Here is a 25,036-nt window from a genome sequence, read left to right on the forward strand (position 1 = left end):
TGCTAATAGAATAAGCAAGCTAAACAACACGTTTTTTTCAGTCTTACGGCAGGAAGAAACGAATTTTCATTTTTATATCCAATTCACTTGAATTTTTACAACCGGCTGTAGTTTTGTGCCTGTATGCGGCTTAAGGTACGTAATAATTTTGTAGCTCATGTGCAGAGGGGAAACATTCGTCATTGCAGTACAGCAAGAGGAAATTTGAGTATATTGTCAATCAACTACAGGGACGTTGGTGGCACTCTCCCATAAATATCGGTGCTAAACTATGAACAGAATTCTGCGAATCCAGAAGTTATTGCTTACTTATTTACTCGTTCTATCTAGTCCTAATTCTCGGTAACAGCAAAGGATCATTAAAGAAAAGTTTATATTGATGTACGTCTTTGTTACGAAATTTTGCTGCGTATTTCACCACTTGATATAAATTTGCAATAACTTCCACCTTTATTTTTTTCGCCTACACCTCAACTCCAACATTTCGATGTCTACCTAAACACTATTCTTCGTGCAGTTTGCCAATGGCAACCTTTTCCATTCTCTGTTGGCTGTTCCTTTCGTGTCAGAAGAAAAGAAACGTATTTTCGTAACGTTCAGTTAACTGATTTTACTATTATCTTTGTCACTTCGTTACTATTAGTTTCATTACAACTTTTACGACTACAGGGCGCTTACAGCAACAACAACCGCAACTATTACTACTACTACTACTACTACTCAGTGCCTTAGTTCGATGGGAAACGGTGAGAACGACGTTAGCAGAAATATTTATCCCTAACCATGTCTATATAAATTTTATTGCAATAAAAAATGATGAGATCAGGACTGTGGACAGGAGGGCAATTAGCAGGCGAAACAGCCTGCAAGAAGCTGAAGCGGAGGTTCCCGAATATAGTACCCTATGGAAACTACTACGTTAAAAATGGGTTCCCATAAACATTTTTCTCTAATTAAAGCATTGCTACTATTTCCGCAACTACTGATCTCTTACCTAGCGTTTATCCCATCTTTTATCCACTGTTTTGACGATTCGTAAAATTTTGCTTTTAATTTATCTTGCGATCTGATGTACTTCCTGTCACCACATTCGTCAGTTAACCTAAGAGGGGAAATAGCCGGTGCAAGCTGCCTATGAATGGTGTAAGCTTTGCTCAGTTTACTGTTTCGCATCGTGCTTTCTGAGGTGGAGATCGGGGACAAGCGTAGCATTTCCATAAACGAGCGTTTCGGACTGCCTGAAAACCAAACTCATGCTAGCCGATGTACCAGACAAAAGGGCGGTAATCCGCCACGTGGATTTAATTCAATTCTGGTTACCTGTCTGTCTAACAAGCTACGGTGTTGCGCGCACCGCAATATGAACAGACGGGCAGGTCCGTAACAACAGTAACAACAACAACGAGTACTACTACTACTACTAACATTAATACTGTCAGTATAGACTTTTAGTACGCACTGTTACTACTTCCACATCACGTCCATGATAAAAGTTCCGGTTTCAAAACGCTGTAAAAAGACAACCATAGCTCAGAAAACCGTCAGATTTGAACAGCGTATTATTGATACAGGGGGAAACTGATTAGAACAAAAAAAAATACCAAAAATTTTAACAACAGACGGCGCTGTAAGCGTCTTAACGTAAATAGTGTCGGCTACAAATGACAGATGAATCGCGATACCACGGCTACGGTTTGAGTCGCACATTACGCCGTGCATACTGTCCAATACGCATCACTGCTTTGGCTCACAGTTGTGGTGCGGATAATTAGGTAAGCCCCTCCACCACCGCAAGGTCTTGACACATCTAATAGGAGAATTCGGTTTTTAACTCTCCTGAGGCCAAAAACCGCATAAAAATAAAAATGGCATCGTCTTTTGTTTGTAGTGATAATGGCGCAAGGCTCGTTGAGTAGGCTGTTCACCTTTTCTTGCCACAAGTTGAAATCGAGAAACAGCATGCCCCACGACAGATTGGAATTTCTCGTCGGGCACATTCAGATCCGTTTTGCAATGCGTGCCTTCAATTCAACTACGTTCGTAATTGGAGCACTAAACACAACATCTTTCAAGTAAACCTACAGCCAGATATCTCGCTTATTAAAATCAGATGATCTGGACTGCCAGGCTGTAGGGAAATGATAGTTGATAATTCTAGCATTTCCAAAATGCCTCTACAGCAGCCGCTCTACTGGATGTGCAATGTGCGGAGGAGCATCATCTTGCATAAAAATGATTTTACCCAGGCGTATACGCTGTTGAAAAGTAGGAATGACGTTGGTGCGCAAAACATTCTCATAGCGTTTACCAGTGACGGTACAAGTGACAGGATCCGCAGGACGCATCTCCTCGAAAAAATACAGCATTAAGATGTACCCATACCAGACATTCACCTTTTCAGAATGAAGTGGTACCAGCTGGGGCGTGAGCGGATTTTCCGTTGCCAATATTCTGCAATTACAAATATTGGCATCTCCTTGGAGATGGAATTGAGCTTCTTCTGTCCACAGAAAGTCCCATGGCCATATGGTCATTCACTGTCCACTTCCACGCTAGCAGGACATCCAAGAGCGAACATTTACCTTGTCGATAAGTCAGCAGGGAACGACTCCTGGGCGTTGGTGATTTTGTATGGATATCAACGCAAGATGTTTCGTAGGATTCAATGCACCGTGCTCACTGGAATGTCCAACGCTCGAGCAATTCCCCGTGAACTGCATGTTTGCACACCGTCTCTCAACCCCTCCTACAATGCTATGTGCACATCTTGCAGAGACGTCGGATCAACTGCTTTCCTCCAAAATTGCACTTCAGAAGATCCTGTTTTTTCGAATTTTGTGAGCATTTTCTCCAAACCCTTAGCAGACATCGGACCAATCCCTTTTTCCATACCATTGAATGTCCTGAACTTCTGTAGGGCTACTGGTCCACAGTCACCTTTCTTGTGAAAGAGCTTTACCTCCATCGCGTGATCCGTCATAGAGAGAGGCATGTGAGGCACCTATGACGCAAGCTGAGAAACAGCAGTGTGCAGCGCGTCTGTTGGTGTGCCTGTATATTCTGAAGATCAAAACGCTATCAGTAGAGCAAATTTTCGTTAATTTTTTACTCATGACGTTTCCAGCTGCTTCAATAACAGGCAGTTGAAATTTCACGTCATTCTGAGTTGTGTTTGTTGTGGTCTTCAGTCCTGAGACTGGTTTGATGCAGCTCTCCATGCTACTCTATCCCGTTCAAGCTTCTTCATCTCCCAGTACCTACTGCAACCTACATCCTTCTGAATCTGTTTAGAGTGTTCATCTCTTGGTGTCCCTCTACGATTTCTACCCTCCACGCTGCCCTACAGTACTAAATTGGTGACCCCTTGATGCCTCAGAACATGTCCAACCAACCAATCCCTTCTTCTAGTGAAGTTGTGCCACAAACTCCTCTTCTCCCCAATTCTATTCAATACCTCCTCATTAGCTATGTAATCTACCCATCTAATCTTCAGCATTCTTCTGTAGCAACACATTTCGAAAGCTTCTCTTCTCTTCTAGTCCAAACTGTTTATCGTCCATGTTTCACTTCCATACATGGCTACACTCCACACAAATACTTTCAGAAACGACTTCCTGACACTTAAATTTATACTCGATGTTAACAAATTTCTCTTCGTCAGAAATGCTTTCCTTGCCATTGCCGGTGTACATTTTATATCCTCTCTAATTCGACCATCATCAGTTATTTTGCTCCCCAAATAGCAAAACTCCTTTACTACTTTAAGTGTTTCATTTCCTAATCTAATTCCCTCAGCATTACCCGACTTAATTCTACTACATTCCATTATCCTCGTTTTTCTTTCGTTGATGTTCATCTTATATCCTCCTTTCAAGACACTCATTCTGAGTAATGGTTCTTTTTCTACAGAGTTTTCAAAGTGCTACTTTAATTATGTGCACCCTGAGCTACCGCGACAACAACTACTGAAATTTACGCTAGTAGTAATAATGTTTTGTTTCTACAACGATTCGTAACGTTGGGGTTGATGACCCTCCTGGAATAGTTAAGTAGTACATTACCATGTATCTCTACACTTACGTTCTCTTCACGGTAGCCCGCAAAAGAAAGACAAGTTAATGGAACGTATATACTTCCTCTGTATGTTGTGTACGAGAAGAACCATGCTGACGAATCGTGTCGCATCTTCTTTCCTACAAAACGCATGACAATAATACATAACGTGTCACTTATTTTTCTTGAGTACTCCAGCGCCCAACTCCTTTCATTATTGTGAAGTTGGGTCAAACGACCGTGGATAATTTGGCCATGTTCATCACTCACTGAGCTCGTCTGCTGGTGTTTGTCATCTATACTGTGGAGTATGTTGATTGAAGATACGACTTGCCTTTTCTGAGATGGCGTCGGCTAGACGATTTAGAATACTGACATCCTCTTTTACTCCAATTGTATTTCAAGCATTTTTGCCTCTTAAAACGGACCAGGTGGTATTTGCTGTATCTTCCACTGAAGAAGAACCCGATATGACCTTATATTATGTGTCCTGTCATTTACAGTCAGATACTTAGTCTATTTGTGATAAATTTTTTGCCCGTTTTCTGATAACTTCGTGCATTTTTCCGTGTTGGTTTTCTTTAGCCAGTAATCACAGCCATTTTTATGATTACATAAAATGTATTCGCAGCTGCGAATATAGACTGTCTTCAGCTAGATATTGGAGTGACGACGTTGAAAATCTGTGCCAGACCAGGTACCCGAACCCAAAATTCCCGCTTGTCGTGAGCAGTCAGTTTGGCCATCCAAGAACGCTTCACGTTCACATTCAACTTCCATGTGTCGTCTTCCATGTGCCTGTAGCCTGCACTCGTACATTCATTATGTGTATATCCGCAAGGGAACACATTGTAATTGAAATTCGAGAACAAATACGATATTGCAGTGCAAAAGTGTCCAAAGAAAAGGCACGGCGGCGAATACAGCTGTTATGAAATACACGAAATGTATTAGCCGTTGCGAATATGGACCAACTTAAGCTGTATGAGGAAATTATGAAAACAGCTACATGTCTCTATCTTGTCCTTCATGTTCAGACGTTAGTTCAGGCACCAAACCGGAGCAGTCCCATCAAACAGATATGAGCTGTTAACCGGTATCTTACTTGAAAGAATACCGAGTGTCATCCTCTTCGCTGTAGAAGGTTTATTTTCACGTTAAAGAAGCCAGTACAGCACTCCTTGTTTGTGCAATATCCTACTGGTCATCCAATCCAGCATCTTCAACACTTTCATCTTCAGTTTCTCTTTCTTCTGATTCACAGCATTCAACGAAGTAGCAGTAATTTTTATGATTTGTGCCCTCCTTTTCAGTTTAATAACTATCTTCATTCATTATGTGCTTGGTCTACTTTCTATATCCTATTTTACAGTCTATGAGCGTGTTTATACCTTTGAAACATTCGATTGTGGAACTACTGCTACAGTCTTTACCTGAACAACACGTCTAACCTGCGCTTTATCCCAGAATGATAGGTGTTCCTTAAAAAAAAGAATTTTAGCAATCGTCATCTTAACCTGACATTAAATTCCTCGTCCGGAAGTCGGGGAAGCTCCTGGTACCTCGCCTTAGTAAACAAGCCGCTGGACTCAGACATATGACAATTACTCTACTCTCCAGGATCATTGTTACTTCTGTAGAAGCATGTTGTTAGGTACTTACCAGTTAAGAGACTGCGTTGACAGCCACAGGAGCAGATGTTGCGACGTGCCGTCGGCTGTAGCACAGGGTTACAGAGCTGGAACTCCGCGATAGAACTCATGTCCTCTTCGTGCGACTGAAAAGTGTCATTCCATTCTATAGTTGCCGGTTGCCCGTATTCGCAAGTGCGAATACATTTTCTGTATTTCATAACGGCTACAGTCACCGCAGTTCATGTTGCCTTAGACATGAAAGCCCGTAATAAAAAAATAAAAAAAATAAAAAAAAGGTTCAGATGGCTCTGAGCACTATGGGACTTAACATCTGAGGTCATCAGTCCCCTAGACTTACAACTACTTAAACCTAACTAACCTAAGGACAACACACAGATCCATGCCCGAGGCAGGATTCGAACCTGCGACCATAGCAACCGCGCGATTCCGGACTGAAGCGCCTAGAACCGCTCGACCACCGCGGCCGGCTAAGTGTTCGCATCGATTAGAGTGACCAACATTTACTGAAAATATGCGCTGAGTTCAGTTTCAGGAGTGACGTTTCTCTGCCAAAAACGCTAAACTGAAACATATTCTGATTGTGTAAATTATCTACATAGATTTCTGTATCATTTTACGAGTGTTAGTGGTTTTGATGTACAACGGCAATGACTGTTGTACAACCCATGTTAAAAAAATAAAATAAATGGAAACCTCAAAAGAATTGGTTAAGGCGAGCGTTCGCCACAAGAGGGAAATTAAAAAAAAGAAAGAAAAAAGAAAACTACTTAAGGCGACAGCTTGTGACAGGTAGAAAATCCCGGTTCGAGTGCCGATCAAGCACCAGTTTCCAATGTCGTCATTAAGTTACAAAATTTTATGTTGCCCGTATTCGCAATTGTGAATTCCTAGTTTAATTTCCTCAGCATTTTCAGAATTAATTCGATTACTCACCAATGCTGTGTTTTACGTTTGTTGGTATTCGTCTTACAACCTCCTTTCAAGACACTAGTTCCTCTCACCTGCTCCTGGGTGTCATTTGCCATCTCTGAGAGAACTAAAATGACATCGGCAAACATCATGATTTTTCTTTCTTTTCCCTACATTTTTATCCCCGTTTCTAGTTTCCACTTGGTGTCCTTTACTATTTGCTCAGTTTACACACAGCATAAGCACAAGGACAGGCTAGAAGCCAGCCTCTTATCATGCTCACCTACTGCCTACCTTGCCCGTCCTTCGCCTCTTCTTACAGCAGGCTGCTTTCTGCACAAGTTATAGGCGACTTATCACCCCGTGTATTTTATCCCTGCTACCTTCAAAATTTCTAATACTTTATTCTAGGCCACATTTTCTAAAGTTCTCTCTGAACCTTCAAATGCTATAAACGTAGATTTGTCTTTCGTCGTCTATTTTCTATTCCAAGTCGAAAAGTCAACATTGTCTCACACGTTTTTATATTTTCCTGCAACTCAAATTGATCTTCTGCATGATTGGCTTCTAGGAAGAATTCATCACCGAAAACTGTCTCAGGCTGAATCCTATAGGGAGCGGTGATTTTGCCATGCCTGTTTAATTTTTATATTAACGACATTCTCACCGTTCAGCACGTCACCGCCAGTGTGCACGCCGATTACACGGCCTTCCTAATCTCTGGAACATCGAACAACTTGCCAACAGGATGCAGCGACAACTTGTCGTGACCGAACAATGGGCAAAGAGCAATAAAATCATCCTAAGCCCTGCGAAAACTGCAGCAATACTGTTTACGAAGAAGCGGCCGGAATGGAGGACGTGACTTGCCATCTGCGGACAGCCAGTACCCTAGACTACAACGAAATACCTGCGAGTGATACTGGACAAAGGGATGACTTTTACCCCACCCAGACAAGAAAGAAAATTGAATACTATGAAGATGATCCGGGTACTCACGCCGTTTTTCACAAGGAGGAATTTAAAACCATCAACGAAATTAAACCTTTATAGAGTAACGGTACAACCATCTCTGCTGTCTTGGGGAACCACATGTGACTCTAACATACGGAGTTTGCATCCACTAGAAAACAGGTGCTTGAAGTGGAGCCTAGGTGCCTCAAGGTGGGCCAGGACGAGAGAAATACACTAGCTGACTGGAGAAAAATACGTCGCTGAGAAGATACGAGGGTGAGTCAAATGAAAACCTTAAATTTGTAATAACAAATCGAAATTAAGCGCCGTTATCCTGTAAGGTGGTAAGCGTGCTACAAACGGCGTGCAGAATGGCCCGAAGGTGGCAGCATAGTGCAGATGCACACATACCGTCGCAGTATCAACATAAAGATGGCCGCCCCACTTGCGACTTGCACGAGGGAAGATCAGCGTTCTGTTATTCGGTTTTAGCGTAGTGAAGGTGTGAAACCTATTAAAATTCATCGACGAATGAAGCTTCAGTACGGTGATGCATGTTTGTCACACCAGCAAGTCTACGAATGGAGTAAGAAGTTCGCAAACAGTGTGACTTCAGTGGAAGCTGCTCCTCGTCCAGGTCAGGCACAACGAGTTGTGACGCCACAGAACAATACAGCAGTTGAAGCCATAGTGAAGGAAAACCGTCGAGTGACACTGAATGACACTGCAGCACACCACACTGTGCATGATATGCTCCAGTTTCACAAAGTGTCTGCAAGATGGGTGCCACGGCAGCCGACTCCTGGAATGAGAGAACGATGTGTTGATGCTTGCGAAGAACTTCTTCAGCGCTTTGAACGAGAGGATGATGACTTCCTTGCAAGAATCGTTCCTGGGACAAAACCTTGGTTCACTTCCACCAAGCGCGGAAACGAAGAGAGCGAGGAACCCAGAACTTGCCCCAAGTGATTTCCATATGTTTGGACCACTCAAAGACGCAATGGGAGGAATGAAGTTCCGTTCTGATGAACAGGAACGCCAAGCGGTGTACCAGTGGTTGTGCGGATTACCAAAAGAATTTTTTCTAAAGGAATTTGTGCACTTTGTAAGCGCTGGAGGACTTGCATTGAGCGTGGGGGAGATTATGTTGAAAAGTCATACAGCTTTGTACCACTTTTGCACAATAAATAATATTTAAAAAAATATTTAATGTTTCCATTTGACTCACCCTCGTAAAAGAGCATACAACTCGCCTCTTTCACAAATTAGATGAGTACCGGGGAAATGTCCGCCAACATTAGAATGTAGGTCAGGCCCTACCATGACACTGGCAAAAATACAAGGCGCCTCGAGCCATTATTGTACCCACACAGGTCCATCAAAGATGACCTAACGTTCAGTTATTCGGTATCTTACATGTAAATAGTTACTGTCAATCACTCGTACTACTACATAACCCACACCATCAAAGGACTAAAGGACCTTTAGCTAGCCCAAGTACCTTAGCAAGCGAATAAACAATAAAGTGAAACTATTTCCGTCAGTTTGCCATTCGAAAAGAAAAAAATCTTCAAAGGGGATTACTCTTTGTAGTCTCTCTATTCCTATGTAAATAATTGGTGATAGTATTTTTCAAATATGGCTTAATAAAGGGATGGTACGGTACTAATTACATTCTCTGCACTAGCTCTCTATGAAACAGGTATTATTAAACTCTGGTTTAAGTTTGAGGTATTTCGCCTCTCTCATATATCTTGCATATTAAATGGTATTGTTTGTCTTGGATGGTTCTCGGAAGGACCTTAGTTTTTCTAGAGGAATTTTCTCTATTACAGGTGCGTTGTTTCGAGTAAACTCTTTCAGTGCTCTGTCAAACTCTTCCTCAGTATTGCAATACCCCTGCTCCCTCTTTTCTTTTGACAATACAATCTAGAAATTACTTTTCTTTACGTAGCCCTTCATTTCAGTTTTTCCCATCTTTATTTCCACTGGGTTACGGTCTGACTTCTGATATTCATGTCACTGGTTTTCATTTCTTCAGTGCATTGTTCAGTTTTCCTATATCCGCCACCTATGTTTGTCATACTGTAAGGTGTCAGGCAAATCCAACACCTTCCATGAAAACCCTGACATGATAAGCAAATCCAGTAGTATGTCACATAGCTCCGAATAAATCGTGACATTAAATTAACCAAAGTAATACGAGTAACGATTGAGCAAATGGAATACCACAGATTAACACAAGAATGCCTAAATGCATGCCACACCTTCCCACCGTGAGACAGACGCAGTTCCGAGGGGAGAAACGAAAACAGAAGCCGAGAGCAGAACCGTGTTAAGCTGGAAGGCCCTACGATAAGGGACGGACACCCACGTAGCCAGCTAACCGCTAGGACCACCCCTCAGCCCATGTTAAGAGCTAGAGCCCTCTAGAAGAACAGTATAGATCTTACGATAACACAAAAAGGGCCACCCCAACCGCAAGTTTTAGCGTGAGACTTTTTCACGTCTCTGTTACGTCAGGACCATCCCCCAGCCCATGTTAAAAGATAGAGCCCTCCAGACGAACAGTATAGATCTTACGATAACACTAAAAGGACCACACCAGCTGCAAGTTTTAGCGTGAGACTCTTTTGCGTCTCTGTTACGTTGCAAACTATAAAAACATTGCCCCACCACGAAAAGTATAACGTTTCTCATTGGATAGACATAATTTTTGTAGGCGGAGCTTAAGGTTAAGATTAAGAACCTGATTGGTCAGATGAAAACACAGCCAGATAGTTTTTTTAAACCAACTTCGGTAAATTGTAGTAAGGAGATGTTAGGGGAAAGCTGCTTCCGAGACGGCGAGGTGAGCGGAGCTGTGCTGTTCGCCGCCCCTGACGTACACAAACAGGGTAATGAACGCACGCGATGCTGCATAACAGCGCATAAAGCTTCACTCAGAACTGCAGAAGTCTCATGTGTAACACCCCCTTTTTTGCGTAATACTAGTGTCGATCGTCAATTAAAGCGCATGATGTTCACATTTGCCACTTGAAGTAAAAATCTGAAACGCGATGATTTTTCTGTTATATAGTTACTGAGAAGCCACATCAGCCACTGTAGTTTGCGACAAGTTAGATAAGAAATTAAAGGTAATTGAGGGTCACTGTAGACCATTCTGATAGTTTTCTCTTTTGTGAAACTTAATTTAAACCTAGATTATAGATGTGATATGGCATAGGTCATCCTTCGATACATTGTAGAACTTGGAAGCCCATTCAGGGAATATTCCTTCACATTTTTTGTTGAACGCAGTTGGTTTTTACCTTCCTGTATTACAACATTTCCTTTTACCAATAGTGCAATTTATAAACAATGTTTTGTGAGTAGAATAAAATTTCCAATGGTAAACTTAACTGCTTTTTCGACGTTATTTTACCAGCTAACTAAAAATAGGAAAGCCTTGAACCCCCTTCCATTAAATTTAGTTAGTATTAAGATTCTTTTTCAGGGAGTGCAGTGGAGCTGACGCTGAAATCATTAAGTATTTGCTTATATCGTCGCTAGTCTCACTGAACTCTTCTGAACTCTACATGTCATGTGTGGTCTGACGTCTCCTTACCAGCAACAGGTCCCAGGTTCAAACTAATCAATTCACTAAGAAACACACTCAGAGCGTCGTTGCGCGAAAGTGGTAGGGAGACACGATATAGAACAACAGACGCCACGCAGTATGTTAGAGAATGGCGACCCCGCCAGGATGGGATAATACCATGATTGAAAGTCGACCACATGCCTAACTAGGTCAGAAAACTATGTTGTTAAAAATTTTCGTAATAAATTTTTTTTTGAAATGAATAAATAGTTGAAAACAGTAGCTGCAGCGATAGATAGTGAGACATTCTAGCAGAGACAATAGCATAATTAAGTTATGAATTTTAAAAATTGTTAGAATTAAGTTTTCTCCTCAATGCAAGCGCACAGGTGGCGGATACATCGTTGACAAGTTGGTTCTGACCCAACAAGTAAGTGAAATGATTGTCAGTCTTGGGTATAGCAAGTGTCAAGTCGTGTGAACAAAAAGTTTATGAAACCCGTGAGATCGTATGAGCGCAGGTTGACTCGAAGTAGGGCGCGTGAATTGCTTTTAAAACAGAAAAGCCGGCCGAGGTGGGCGTGCAGTTCTGGGCGCTGCAGTCTGGAGCCGAGCGACCACTCCGGTCGCAGGTTCAATTCCTGCCTCGGGCATGGATGTGTGTGATGTCCTTAGGTTAGTTAGGTTTAAGTAGTTCTAAGTTCTAGGCGACTGATGACCTCAGAAGTTAAGTCGCATAGTGCTCAGAGCCATTTGAACCAAAACAGAAAATAAGAGATTCGGAAAGATTAGCAATGGCAGATCGAGACCTTGACCGAATTGAGGTAGAGACCCAGCATGAAAATGGACAGAGAATAGAGGACAGTACAACAGACGATGCAGTATCGCGAGAAATAGGACATATAACGCACCATAACGATGATAATGTACGTCAAGGCATAGAGAACATAAGTCAGCATACGACAGAGGAGCAGGAAAGTAGAGAGACAGTCGATGAGGATTCTAACTTGCGTCTTGAAAACGTAGAACCCATAGTACAAGTAATCAGAGCTCCCTCACCACAGAGTACAAGGAATGCCAGCAGAAACGTGTCATATCACAGTTCAATGCAATCGGTTGCGAACCAACACTTGCGCGAAAACACAGAGCGTAGGACGTCGGAAGAAAACGCAATAGGACCCACCAATCTGGCAGAATTATTACAACAAATTACGGAAACCATGACAAGGCAGAATAAGAACATAGCGAACCAAATTCAAATTCAGAATGCAGAAACCACGAGATAAATGCGTGCGATTAAAGAACAAAACAAATAAATTCAGTTACACCTAAGTCATATTGAAGGCGAGGCAAAAGAATCTCGAGAAGTGATAGGAAACTTAGTAACAGGTCACAATCAATTGAGAACAGACATTGACAAGGTACAAGCGGACGTACAAACATTGCGTAATGACATTCAGGACGAGATCAAAACATTACGTAACAACACCCAGGGAGACGTCAAGATACTAGAGAAACAGATAAACGAAATAACTAGACAAGCAGCAGGTACAGCGCGTGAAGTTGTTGAAAACAGTGTGTTACACAAACGTATCACAAAAGCAGCGCTGGAAAGATATGATAACCGCATAGTCAAAATAGAAGCGCAAACGAAGCGACAATTTCAGAAATTGCGAACAGAATTGTTGCAAACAATTGAAGAGCGTAGCGAACAGTATCGAACAAGCACTGACTCTGCAATCACATCCGTATCTGTAACAGCACCGGAAAAACAAGCAATTAACGAAGATATTACGCATTTGCGATTCCAATCACAGGCGGAAAGTAACATACGTGAAATCAGACAGCCTGCCCAGCAAAAAACACTTTTCGAAATTCTTGATGAACAAACGGCATCACAAACACATGCGGAACCACAAATGTATGTTTCAAGACAGTTTGGATCGTGCAATGAAGCAGCAAGGTTAGCCAGACAAGATACCGAACCAATATCTGACAATGGAAAGCCAGGTCGCGAAGAGTACAGTGCAATGCATTCAGCAACACGTTCACAACCGATGGAAGAAAATTATTGCGTACCACTCCAACGATACTACGCCAGGGTAGGCGAAAGTTACAGTGGACAATATCCAATGGATCAACCACAACCGGAAAAGAACGACGGGAGAAATGATCAGTAACAAAAGTGGCGAAGAATCGCGAATTTCATATGGAACTATGACGAAGTACGACAACGATCATTTCCTCACAGTCAGAAAATTTCAACACTTTCGAGAAGGAAACTCATTACATCAATGAACTTCTATTGAGCAATTCCGAGTAGGATTACCAGAACACTGGACGCTAGCACACAAATTAGACTTTATATGTGCACACACGTCAGGAACAGTCGCAGAAACCATGCAGAATGTTGCAGCGACATGCCGATCGTACGAAGGTTTCAGAAAGAAGTTTCTCTCACGATACTGGTCCAGCGAAGCACAGAACAGAGTGAAGTACGAATTATTACAGAACCCATATTTTGAAAATTCAGGAGAGAAGAGTCCCGTGAAATTTTTCGAATTAATGGCAAAGAAAAATCAATGCTTAGATGTAGCATACAGCGACGGAGAGTTGATTAAATTATGCGCGATGAAGCTATCATTGAAATACCAGCAATCATTAGTAGGTCTCTGAGGCAATGACGTCGAAGCATTTAAAGGTATTCTAAGGGAACTAGAGCTCATATTTTCGGAAGATGACGCAAGAAAAAGACGAAGCGCACGTGAAAACGAAAGCAAAAAGCAGTGGAATCCACAAGACACAGTACGAAGAAAGAATAATTACGAACCTTGTGATAACTTCGCACCAAGAAACGACAATAGATTTCAACAAAGAACCGGTTATGGATTTAGAAGAGAATATGGCAATAACTATAATTCACCCAAGAACGACAACAACTATTACAGAGGGAATAACGACAACCGGAACGGGTACTGGAGAACCAATAGACCGACAAATTATCAACAAAGAAACCACTATCAACAAGCTGAACAAGAAAAGAGAATACAGATAGAAGAGGTGGAGGTAAGACCACCGAACCCCGATAAGCGTTCGAATTGACAGCTAAGCGCCCATGCCAAAGAGAATGACGCACCGACCCAGGACAACTGCAGCACCTTGAACAGAGAAGTAAAAATCTTATCACGAGAAGAGAAGAAGGAAGAAACAAATCCGCAGGGACCAGATGAAAACGAAGACAAGAAAATAACATTATCGTGTTGCGACGAAATTAATTGGGAGAATACTGACGAGGAAGATGAATTACCAGAGGCATGCACAACAAATGTAGGAGGAAAGGACGAAGTAAGGAGTATTGCGGAGCAATTTGATATGGAAACCAGGGAAAGCGAATTCAATGAGGATAATGCGCTGTCGACAGAAGTTGAAAATAAGTTACGAGTGGGCATACAACCCAACATACACTCCTGGAAATGGAAAAAAGAACACATTGACACCGGTGTGTCAGACCCACCATACTTGCTCCGGACACTGCGAGAGGGCTGTACAAGCAATGATCACACGCACGGCACAGCGGACACACCAGGAACCGCGGTGTTGGCCGTCGAATGGCGCTAGCTGCGCAGCATTTGTGCACCGCCTCCGTCAGTGTCAGCCAGTTTGCCGTGGCATACGGAGCTCCATCGCAGTCTTTAACACTGGTAGCATACCGCGACAGCGTGGACGTGAACCGTATGTGCAGTTGACGGACTTTGAGCGAGGGCGTATAGTGGGCATGCGGGAGGCCGGGTGGACGTACCGCCGAATTGCTCAACACGTGGGGCGTGAGGTCTCCACAGTACATCGATGTTGTCGCCAGTGGTCGGCGGAAGGTGCACGTGCCCGTCGACCTGGGACCGGACCGCAGCGACGCACGGATGCACGCCAAGGCCGTAGGATCCTACGCAGTGCCGTAGGGGACCGCACCGCCACTTCCCAGCAAATTAGGGACACTGTTGCTCCTGGGGTATCGGCGAGGACCATTCGCAACCGTCTCCATGAAGCTGGGCTACGGTCCCGCACACCGTTAGGCCGTCTTCCGCTCACGCCCCAACATCGTGCAGCCCGCCTCCAGTGGTGTCGCGACAGGCGTGAATGGAGGGACGAATGGAGACGTGTCGTCTTCAGCGATGAGAGTCGCTTCTGCCTTGGTGCCAACGATGGTCGTATGCGTGTTTGGCGCCGTGCAGGTGAGCGCCACAATCAGGACTGCATACGACCGAGGCACACAGGGCCAACACCCGGCATCATGGTGTGGGGAGCGATCTCCTACACTGGCCGTACACCACTGGTGATCGTCGAGGGGGCACTGAATAGTGCACGGTACATCCAAACCGTCATCGAACCCATCGTTCTATCATTCCTAGACCGGCAAGGGAACTTGCTGTTCCGACAGGACAATGCACGTCCGCATGTATCCCGTGCCACCCAACGTGCTCTAGAAGGTGTAAGTCTACTACCCTGGCCAGCAAGATCTCCGGATCTGTCCCCCATTGAGCATGTTTGGGACTGGATGAAGCGTCGTCTCACGCGGTCTGCACGTCCAGCACGAACGCTGGTCCAACTGAGGCGCCAGGTGGAAATGGCATGGCAAGCCGTTCCACAGGACTACATCCAGCATCTCTACGATCGTCTTCATGGGAGAATAGCAGCCTGCATTGCTGCGAAAGGTGGATATACACTGTACTAGTGCCGACATTGTGCATGCTCTGTTGCCTGTGTCTATGTGCCTGTGGTTCTGTCAGTGTGATCATGTGATGTATCTGACCCCAGGAATTTGTCAATAAAGTTTCCTCTTCCTGGGACAATGAATTCACTGTGTTCTTATTTCAATTTCCAGGAGTGTATATAATGAAGGAAGTTATGAAGCGATAATTAGAGCATTTAGATGCCGTTATGTGGAAGTAGCGACGAAGATGGAGAAGATAGACGAGGATGAGGAAAAAGTAGAGGATGTTGAAGAAAGCGTAGATGAAGGAAGAAATAGAAAAGAGGAAATAAAAGAGAGAGAAGTCGCAGTCGAAGCTTGTCCTACAGAAAGTTCGAGTTCACAAGGGAAATTCCTAAAAAGACTCATGTATCATTTAGTGGAGGATTCGTTGATGCAAGAAGAAGACGAACAGAACTAATCCTTTCAAATTCAACCAACTGTTAAGGCCATGGTAAAGCATATGCCAGTCAATATTGTCATTGATGGCGGAAGCGAACTGACTGTGATCTCAGAAAATTCATTCATGCAGTGTAATGCCAATGAGGAATTGCCAGTTCTGAAAACACGTAAGATCAAAGTGAGAGGTCCTATTAGAAACAATGCTGCGGAAGTTACGAGACAAACAAGGTTAACTATTTCGTGTCAAGGTCAAAAGTTCGAAGCCAACTTCGTGATTATACCTAAACTAACTGTAGATTTGATTATAGGTGCAGATTTTTTAAATGAGATACGAGCGATAATAGATATGGGGAAAGGTAGCGTAACTTTCGGGAATGTCACACTTCTCTTTGAGCAAAATCTAAAATTAGAAGAAATACCAGTTATAAACAAACAATTAAGAATGACGCGAGATAAAGAGGATGAAGAATTAGAATGGTATGCACAAAAGGGGGAATCGCCTCAACTCATATTAGAAGTCCATAAAGAAATCGACGAAAAACTGCAAGACGTTCAAGGTTTTTCGGAACACAGTAAAAGAGAATTAGAGGGTATTTTACGAGATAAAGCAGAGGTATTTTTACCTAAGACTGGCTCTATTAAACACTTTCAGTACAAGTTTGAAGTAAAACAGCACAAACCACTTAGAGTGTCACCCTACACAATCCCATTAAGCTACAGGAATAAAGTATTCCAGGTGATATCTAAAATGTTAGATGACGATATTATTGAACCAGCTACCTCCACATATAACAGCCCGCTCCATATTGTACAAAAACGAGATGGGAGCATCAGGTTAGTGCTTGATTCCAGACAGATCAACACAATCATAATCACTGAGACAGATCGCCCAGAAAAATTAGAGGAATTGATACAAATCTTCCACGGTGCTAAGATATTTTCATCAATTGATTTACGGAGTAGTTTCTGGCAAATAGAATTGGCCCCAGAATGTAGAAAATTTACATCATTTATCGTATTCAGTAGATGTTACCTGTTTAAACGATTGCCATTTGGTTTAAACATATCGTCAGCAGCGTTTATTATGGGATTTAATACTATACTCAGTCCTGAAATTTTACAAAAAATTACTTGTTATGTTGATGATGTGATTATAGCAGAACCCTCTTGGGAACATCACAACGACACATTAAATCAGTTTTTACAGATCATGAAAGAGCATGGGGTCACAGTAAATATAACAAAATCCAAATTTGGAAGGCGAGAGGTCAAATTTCTAGGACACATAATTTCCGAGAAAGGGGTAATGCCCGACCCAGAAAAACTAATGGCAATCAAAGAATTCTGTACCTCATATAATAAGAAAACTCTCAGAGGATTTCTAGGTCTCACCGGATTCTGTAAAAAATTTATTTGGATCGACTCTATCGCAACACCACGCCTATGTGCATTGACTGGAAAAAACACGCCATGGGTATGGGATCAACAAGCCAATGAAGAATTTTTAAAAGTGAAAAACGCACTAACAACAGCACCGATTTTAGCACATCCTGATCTAACACAAAATTTTTGTATGGCCACAGATAGCGCGAAAACAGGTTTAGGAGTTGTTTTATTCCAAGAATACGAACAGGCAGGGCTAAGATCATATAGAACAATTGCATTTGCCAGTCGGGTACTCACAAAAAATGAGAAAAACTATTCAGTCACGGAGCTGGAAGCACTGGCCATTGTATGGGGCTTCCAACGTTTTCGATGCTTCCTATTCGGAAGAAAAACAAAAGTATACACTGACCACAAAGCATTAGAATTTCTGTTATCCGCCAAACTAACTCATAGGAGGTTAGCCAGATGGATCTTAATGCTACAAGAATTTGACTTCACTATTACACACATACCAGGACCAGCGAATGTATTAGCAGATGCTTTATCACGATGTCCACAGGGTGCATCCAATAACATAGGTTTGGAAGCAGCAGAAGACCTGTTTACAATGTACTATATGAAACAAGTACCTTTCGAAAACTACATTACGACATCATTGAAAAACCTAGGCAAAGAACAGGACAAGGATCCCGAAATACTAGGAATCAAACACAAGTGGAGAAGTAAGGATTTTCCAGACATTCGACAGCACTATCTCGTAAAGAACAATGTTTTATTTTTTAGACGAAATGTTGCAACGAATGAATGGTTAATTTATATCACAGATGAACTAATTAATAAGTACATATGGTACACACATTTAAGTAAAGGCCACTTTGGACCAAAGAAATGCTTTTTAAAAATAAAACAAACAAGCCATTTTCCTAATATGGAAAGACGAATTAGAACAGTATTAGTCAAATGCAAAAAATGTATGAGGGTTAAACACGACACTTTCCAAACCAAACCACCTTTGTTTCCAGTAATCTCTAAAAGATTAAAACAAATAGCTGCAACAGATTTGATGGGGCCTCTCCCATGCACAAAAAATGGATATATTTTCATATTTGTCGTTTTGGAACTTACTTCTAAATATGTTACCTGGACACCATTAAAACGGGCAACAGGTCTTACTATAAGTAAAGCATTTAGACAAGTGGGTCGAGTGGAACGAATAATTTCGGATACTGACCCACAATACAAATCAGTGCAATGGCAGAACACGTTAAAACAACACAAAATAAAACCCATCTACATATCTAAGTCTAAACCTAGCGTAAATCCAGCTGGACGATCTATGAAGGACGTAGGCACTTTATGCCGATTATATGCAGGGAAACGACACAACAGTTGGGATATATACCTTAAAGAATTTCAAGAAGTTATAAATGAAACACCAAATAGCACTACATTACTACCTCTAGTTACTGTACTTAAAAATATTGAACCCCCAAACATAACCAGAGAAAATGTTAGATTTCCTATTGTACCACGTAGACAGCACAAACAAGTCATAGCAGCAGCACTCTCCAACATCAGAAAGGCAGCCATTAAAAGAAAAGAAAGAGGAGATAGAACAGCAATTAAAAGAACATTCTCAGAAGGCCAGAAAGTATTTGTAAAAACACACCATCTCTCCAGCAAACAGAAAAACAAAATACATTATTTTTACGCTGCATACAAAGGACCTGTCATAATTAGCCAAATTGCTTATGATAATGCTGTGGAACTAATGAACCCAAAAACAGGCAAAACCTTAGGACTTCACCATGTGAGCCATATAAAAAGTTTGAAGATTAATTTTATTACTGGCAAATAATCAGCACAATATTTCAAGATTATGTTGCAGATAAAATCGTCAGGAGAAAGAATGAAGAGAGAGGAAGGTGGGAAAAGAAAGTAGTTTCAATAAAACAAAAACAAAAATAACACCAATAGTACCAGAGATTAAGGTGAAAGGATAAAGTGTAGATAGTCTAACAGCATGAAATACTAAAATGCTATACACCACAACACTACACAAAAATAAAAAACGAATTTGAGGATTCTTGTAGACGTTAAGACTCAAAATATCTTAGAATTGTAACATGGAAAGGGCGCCGAAATTTGTAAAGCTTTTAAGCAGGCATAAAACAATGTAGGTACTAGACATATGTTAGATGATTATAAGTAAAACTTTTCGTAAGAACCATTGTAAAATCTCCAGCAAGGACGAGATGCAACGACCTACAAGTTGCAACGCAAGAAGTATCAAGAAAGGAAAGGACGTAATTAGCAAGACATGATTCCTACATGGCAGAAGCATCGAGAGAAGGGAAAGGACAGCGAGACCAACAGAAGGCCCTTGTAGCCGAAGTGGGCAGCAAATAAATCTGCTGCCAAGCTGAACTACAGGGTGACGGAACGCTGCTGGGACAGAACACGGAACCACACAGTGGCAGAACCCTGCAGGGACACAACAGGACACCGAACGCCAGAAGGGTCTCCGAACGCCCCAACTCAGTGGAGCGAGCAAAAAACGGCCCGATGAGAAGACCGCTTGGTCAAACCACTACCGGCAAAAAAAAAAAAAAAAAAAAAAAAAAAAACTGTAAAAGTCACACTACTGCTATTAGACAGCACGCTGATACACGAACCTGAAGAAAACTTCCACAAAGTAAAAATGACACACCCAAACAATTTATCTAACTGTTACTAAGAGGAGAACTTCAAAGTGACTAGTTATCATTAAATATTTCCATATCCTGTTCAGAGAAGGACCAAGAAGCAAATAAGAAGCAGAGAAAAAGCAGGAAGAACAGAAGTTGAAGATTTGCAAGATTGAGACCAAGAAAGAAGATGGGTGAAGAATAGACGACATACCTTCCCAAATCCCTATCCTATTGTAAACTAGTTGTCTGCGAACTATTACAACGTGAAACGACTGCTTTCAGCGACACATAACGATGACTTTCACGCATACAAAGCCACTAACCCATGAGATTCTGCACTCACAGCTCCATTCCATTATGGCACCTCCACAACAGCAACACACACTTGCAAAGCCAACAAGGAATGACGAAAGAAGCTGTACATCAAATACTTGCCCACATCCATCTCGCTCAAGTCCATCACCTTTGTGCAAAAAACATTCGCCATCGTCATGCATAAACATTCATAGGATTGTGTGAATGTGTGAAATCAAATAATGTGATGTAGGAATTGTGCAAAAGAAACGTGTGAAAACCTAAATAAGTTAAGCACACCAGACAGCTAATAAACTACAAAATAACAGTCATTGACTATGGACTTTAGCAAAAAATAGACTATCGATAAAAATAAGTCATTAGTTCTGAAATGGACAGTATATAAAGAACAAAAATAAGGCATAATAAACACTAAAACTATATGCCACTTATTTTCTCCTCATAAAAATAAAAGAATAACTATATTTTACTTATTTTCTCCTTATAAAAACAAAGAATAAAAATTATCTTGTTGGCTGTTTTCCCTTTTTTTTAACATTTGTACCATTTGTTAGGATAATATCTCAATGCTTGTGTATGTATATTTCTTTGTCAAAGTAATTCTTGGAAATAATTCTTATTTGTTAGTGTAACAATGTTGAAATGAGTGTCTAGAAAGAAAACCATTTTACTTGTACATGATACTTAGAAAATATGTTAGGAATAGATTTTACTTAATTACTACATTTATAAAAACAATATTTCTAAGAAAATCGATGTGAAAGACTCCTCACTTTCGATAAAAAAACTTTGTAAAAAACAAACTTCACAATTAAATAATGAAAGAAAATAATTAAAGATAATAATTATAATAGAATAAAAATATTAATCCCTTGTCAATATAAACATATTTTTGATAATAATGTGGAAGATTATAAAAATATAAATTAGTAATACAAACTAGCATAGAACAGAATAACATGGCTGAACAGTAGGCAACAAAATTTAGATAATGGAATAATTTCTGACTGGCTTAGTCAACGATTCAATCATTGCCTAACTTCAGTACAAAAATTAAGGTCGAAGGGTGGTGATATGTAAGGTGTCAGGCAAATCCAACACCTTCCATGAAAACCCTGACATGATAAGAAAATCCAGTAGTATGTCACAGCTCCAAATAAATCGTGACATTAAATTAACCACAGCAATGCGAGTAACGAGTGAGCAAATGGAATACCACAGACTGACACAAGAATGCCTAAATGCATGTCATACCTTCCCACCGTGAGACAGACGCAGTTCCGAGGGGAGAAACGAGAACAGAAGCCGAGAGCAGAACCGTGTCAAGCTGGAAGGTTCTACGATAAGGGACAGACCCCCACATCACCATCTAACCGCTAGGACCACCCCTCAGCCCATGTTAAACGCTACAGCCCTCGAGAAGAGCAGTATAGATCTTACGATAACACAAAAAGGGCCACCCCAACCGCAAGTTTTAGCGTGAGACTTTTTCGCGTCTCTGTTACGTCAGGACCACCCCCCAGCCCATGTTAAAAGATATAGCCCTCCAGAAGAACAGTATAGATCTTACGATAACACTAAAAGGACCACACCAGCTGCAAGTTTTAGCGTGAGACTTTTTCGCGTCTCTGTTACGTTGCAAACTTTAAAAACGTTGCCCCACCACGAAAAGCATAACGTTTCTCATTGGATAGACAGAATTTTTGTAGGCGGAGCTTAAGGTTAAGATTGAGACCCTGATTGGTCAGATGAAAACACAGCCAGATAGTTTTTTTAAACCAACTTCGGTAAATTCTAGTAAGGAGAAGTTAGGGGGGAGTTGCTTCCGAGACGGCGAGGTGAGCGGAGCTGTGCTGTTCGCCGCCCCTGACGTACACAAACAGGGTAATGAACGCACGCGATGCCGCATAACAGCGCATAAAACTTCACTCAGAACTGCAGAAGTCTCATGTGTTACACCCCCTTTTTGCGCAATACTAGTGTCGATCGTCAATTAAAGCTCATGGTGTTCACATTTGCCACTTGAAGTACAAATCTGAAACGCGATGATTTTTCCGTTATATAGCTACTGAGAAGGCACATCAGCCACTGTAATTTACGACAAGTTAGATAAGTAATTAAAGGTAATTGAGGGCCACTGTAGACCATTTTGATAGTTTTCTCTTTTGTGAAACTTAATTTAAACCTAGATTATAGATGTGATATGGCATAGGTCATCCTTCGATACATTGTAGAACTTGGAAGCTCATTCAGGGAATGTTCCTTCACATTTTTTGTTGAACGCAGTTGGTTTTTACCATCCTGTATTAAAACATTTCCTTTCATCAATAGTGCAATTTATAAACAATGTTTTGTGTGTAGAATAAAATTGCCAATGGTAAACTTAACTGCTTTGTCGACGTTATTTTACCAGCTAACTAAAAATAGGAAAGCCTTGAACCCCTTCCACTAAATTTAGTTAGTATTGAGAATTTTTTCAGGGAGTGCAGTGGAGCTGACGCTGAAATCATTAAGTATTTGCTTATATCATCGCTAGTCTCACTGAACTCTTCTGAACTCTACATATCATGTGTGGTCTGACGTCTCCTTACCAGCAACAGGTCCCAGGTTCAAACTAGTCAATTCACTAAAAAACACGCTCAGAGCGTCGTTGGGCGAAAGTGGTAGGGAGACACGATATAGAACAACAGACACCACGCAGAATGTTAGAATACTCATTTAAGCTTCTAAAGCTTTGAATTTCTCCTTATACATTACTGTTTTAACATTTTGTACTTCTTACTAATCTCATATTGTAAACACCCTCACTCACTTTTGCCTTCTTTATCTGCTGCAGTTAATATTTTCTCTTTCCTTCAGGTAAATTCAGTATCTCCTTAATTATCAAAGAATTTGTAATGGACGTTGTCATTTTGCCGGTTTGATTGATGCCTTCACTATTTTACCCTCAAAGCCACCAGTTTGTGTCTTATATTATCCCGTTCCCTGTTTCATTCAATAATTGCATAATGCTTCACTTTTGACTCTGTAATCTTACCCTCCCACACATCACTATTAAAATTCTCATTCGTTTCACAAATTCTGAAAGTTTCGAGAGACGTAGGATATAAAGAAGGAATCACTATTTACTTGTTATTGTCGATGGCTCAAGCTTTTGTTTATGGGTACATTGTTGCAGCGGAAATTTCGATTTTGTAAGTTCTTGATGACTAAATAACTGATGAAGATTTGCCTGTATTATCCTTGAATTTTATTCTTTGTCACATCTTTCAACATCACGCCGTTTTTAGATTTTCCACATTCATAAAAACCATTAATTACGTTCTTAGTGACAAACTTAGAAAACGACTACCTCCATGAGAGGCATGCCCACCACTCTTTACATTCTGCGATACGCACATCATTCTAAAGAGTTTACAAATTTACTTTACCAAAGAAGAATCTTCATCAAATTATATCGTTATTTTATAAATCAATCTAGAAATAAATTTAATAATTTGCGATAGATTGTTAAATTAATAATACTAATTTCAAGTTAGCGAAAAATTTTGTAATTTACATAATTTAAAAAAAAAGTGATTTTAACTGTTAATACATATCAATTATAACATATTAATTTCTTTTTTACACATTTTAGCCTGAAATATAACACATCGTATGCAGTATCATACGAAATAATTTAGTAAAACAGTTGAGATAATTTTAACCTATGCAAGAATCGATAGTATACATGGTATCGGTTATCTCTATAAAAAATAGGTAATGTTGGAGGAGAGTGACTCATTATAACTCTACAACATATCGTAACCGGGACCCACATTCACTAACCCTTTTGCTTCAGAAGATAAAATATCCGTTCCTAAATAAACAGAAAGACGAAGAAAGGATCTGTACTTTCTCCTGCAACCACATTTGCAAGGATTCCGTTATTTGCATTTCAGTAACCGACAGATGTATATTACAACATACTGAAATAACAATGAAACTGCAAGTTACATCGCAAAATAATGTTGTAAAAGTCCAGCAGACAAAGCACCTATATTCCCATAACAGCCAACATTGCCACAGAAAAGAAAATGTGAAGCGAAAATGCAGAAACCTAACACGAAGGGTCACAAAATCTGACACTATATCATGCTCAAGCTCTTCGTTGAAGAAAATGTTAAACGAATATGCAGAAATATAAAAGGGATGGTTGCAAAATCTGAGACTGTGCCATGCTCAAACTCTTCGTTGTATCAGAAGACGACACAATTACAGAAGCAACTGACTATAAGATCTGGCGGAATGAAAGAACCACACGCTTCACTGGAAGTTCCTCTGCTATGTGACTGCAATTTTGTCA

This window comes from Schistocerca serialis, chromosome 3 (assembly GCF_023864345.2).
Source record: "Schistocerca serialis cubense isolate TAMUIC-IGC-003099 chromosome 3, iqSchSeri2.2, whole genome shotgun sequence".
Lineage (NCBI taxonomy): Eukaryota > Metazoa > Arthropoda > Insecta > Orthoptera > Acrididae > Schistocerca > Schistocerca serialis.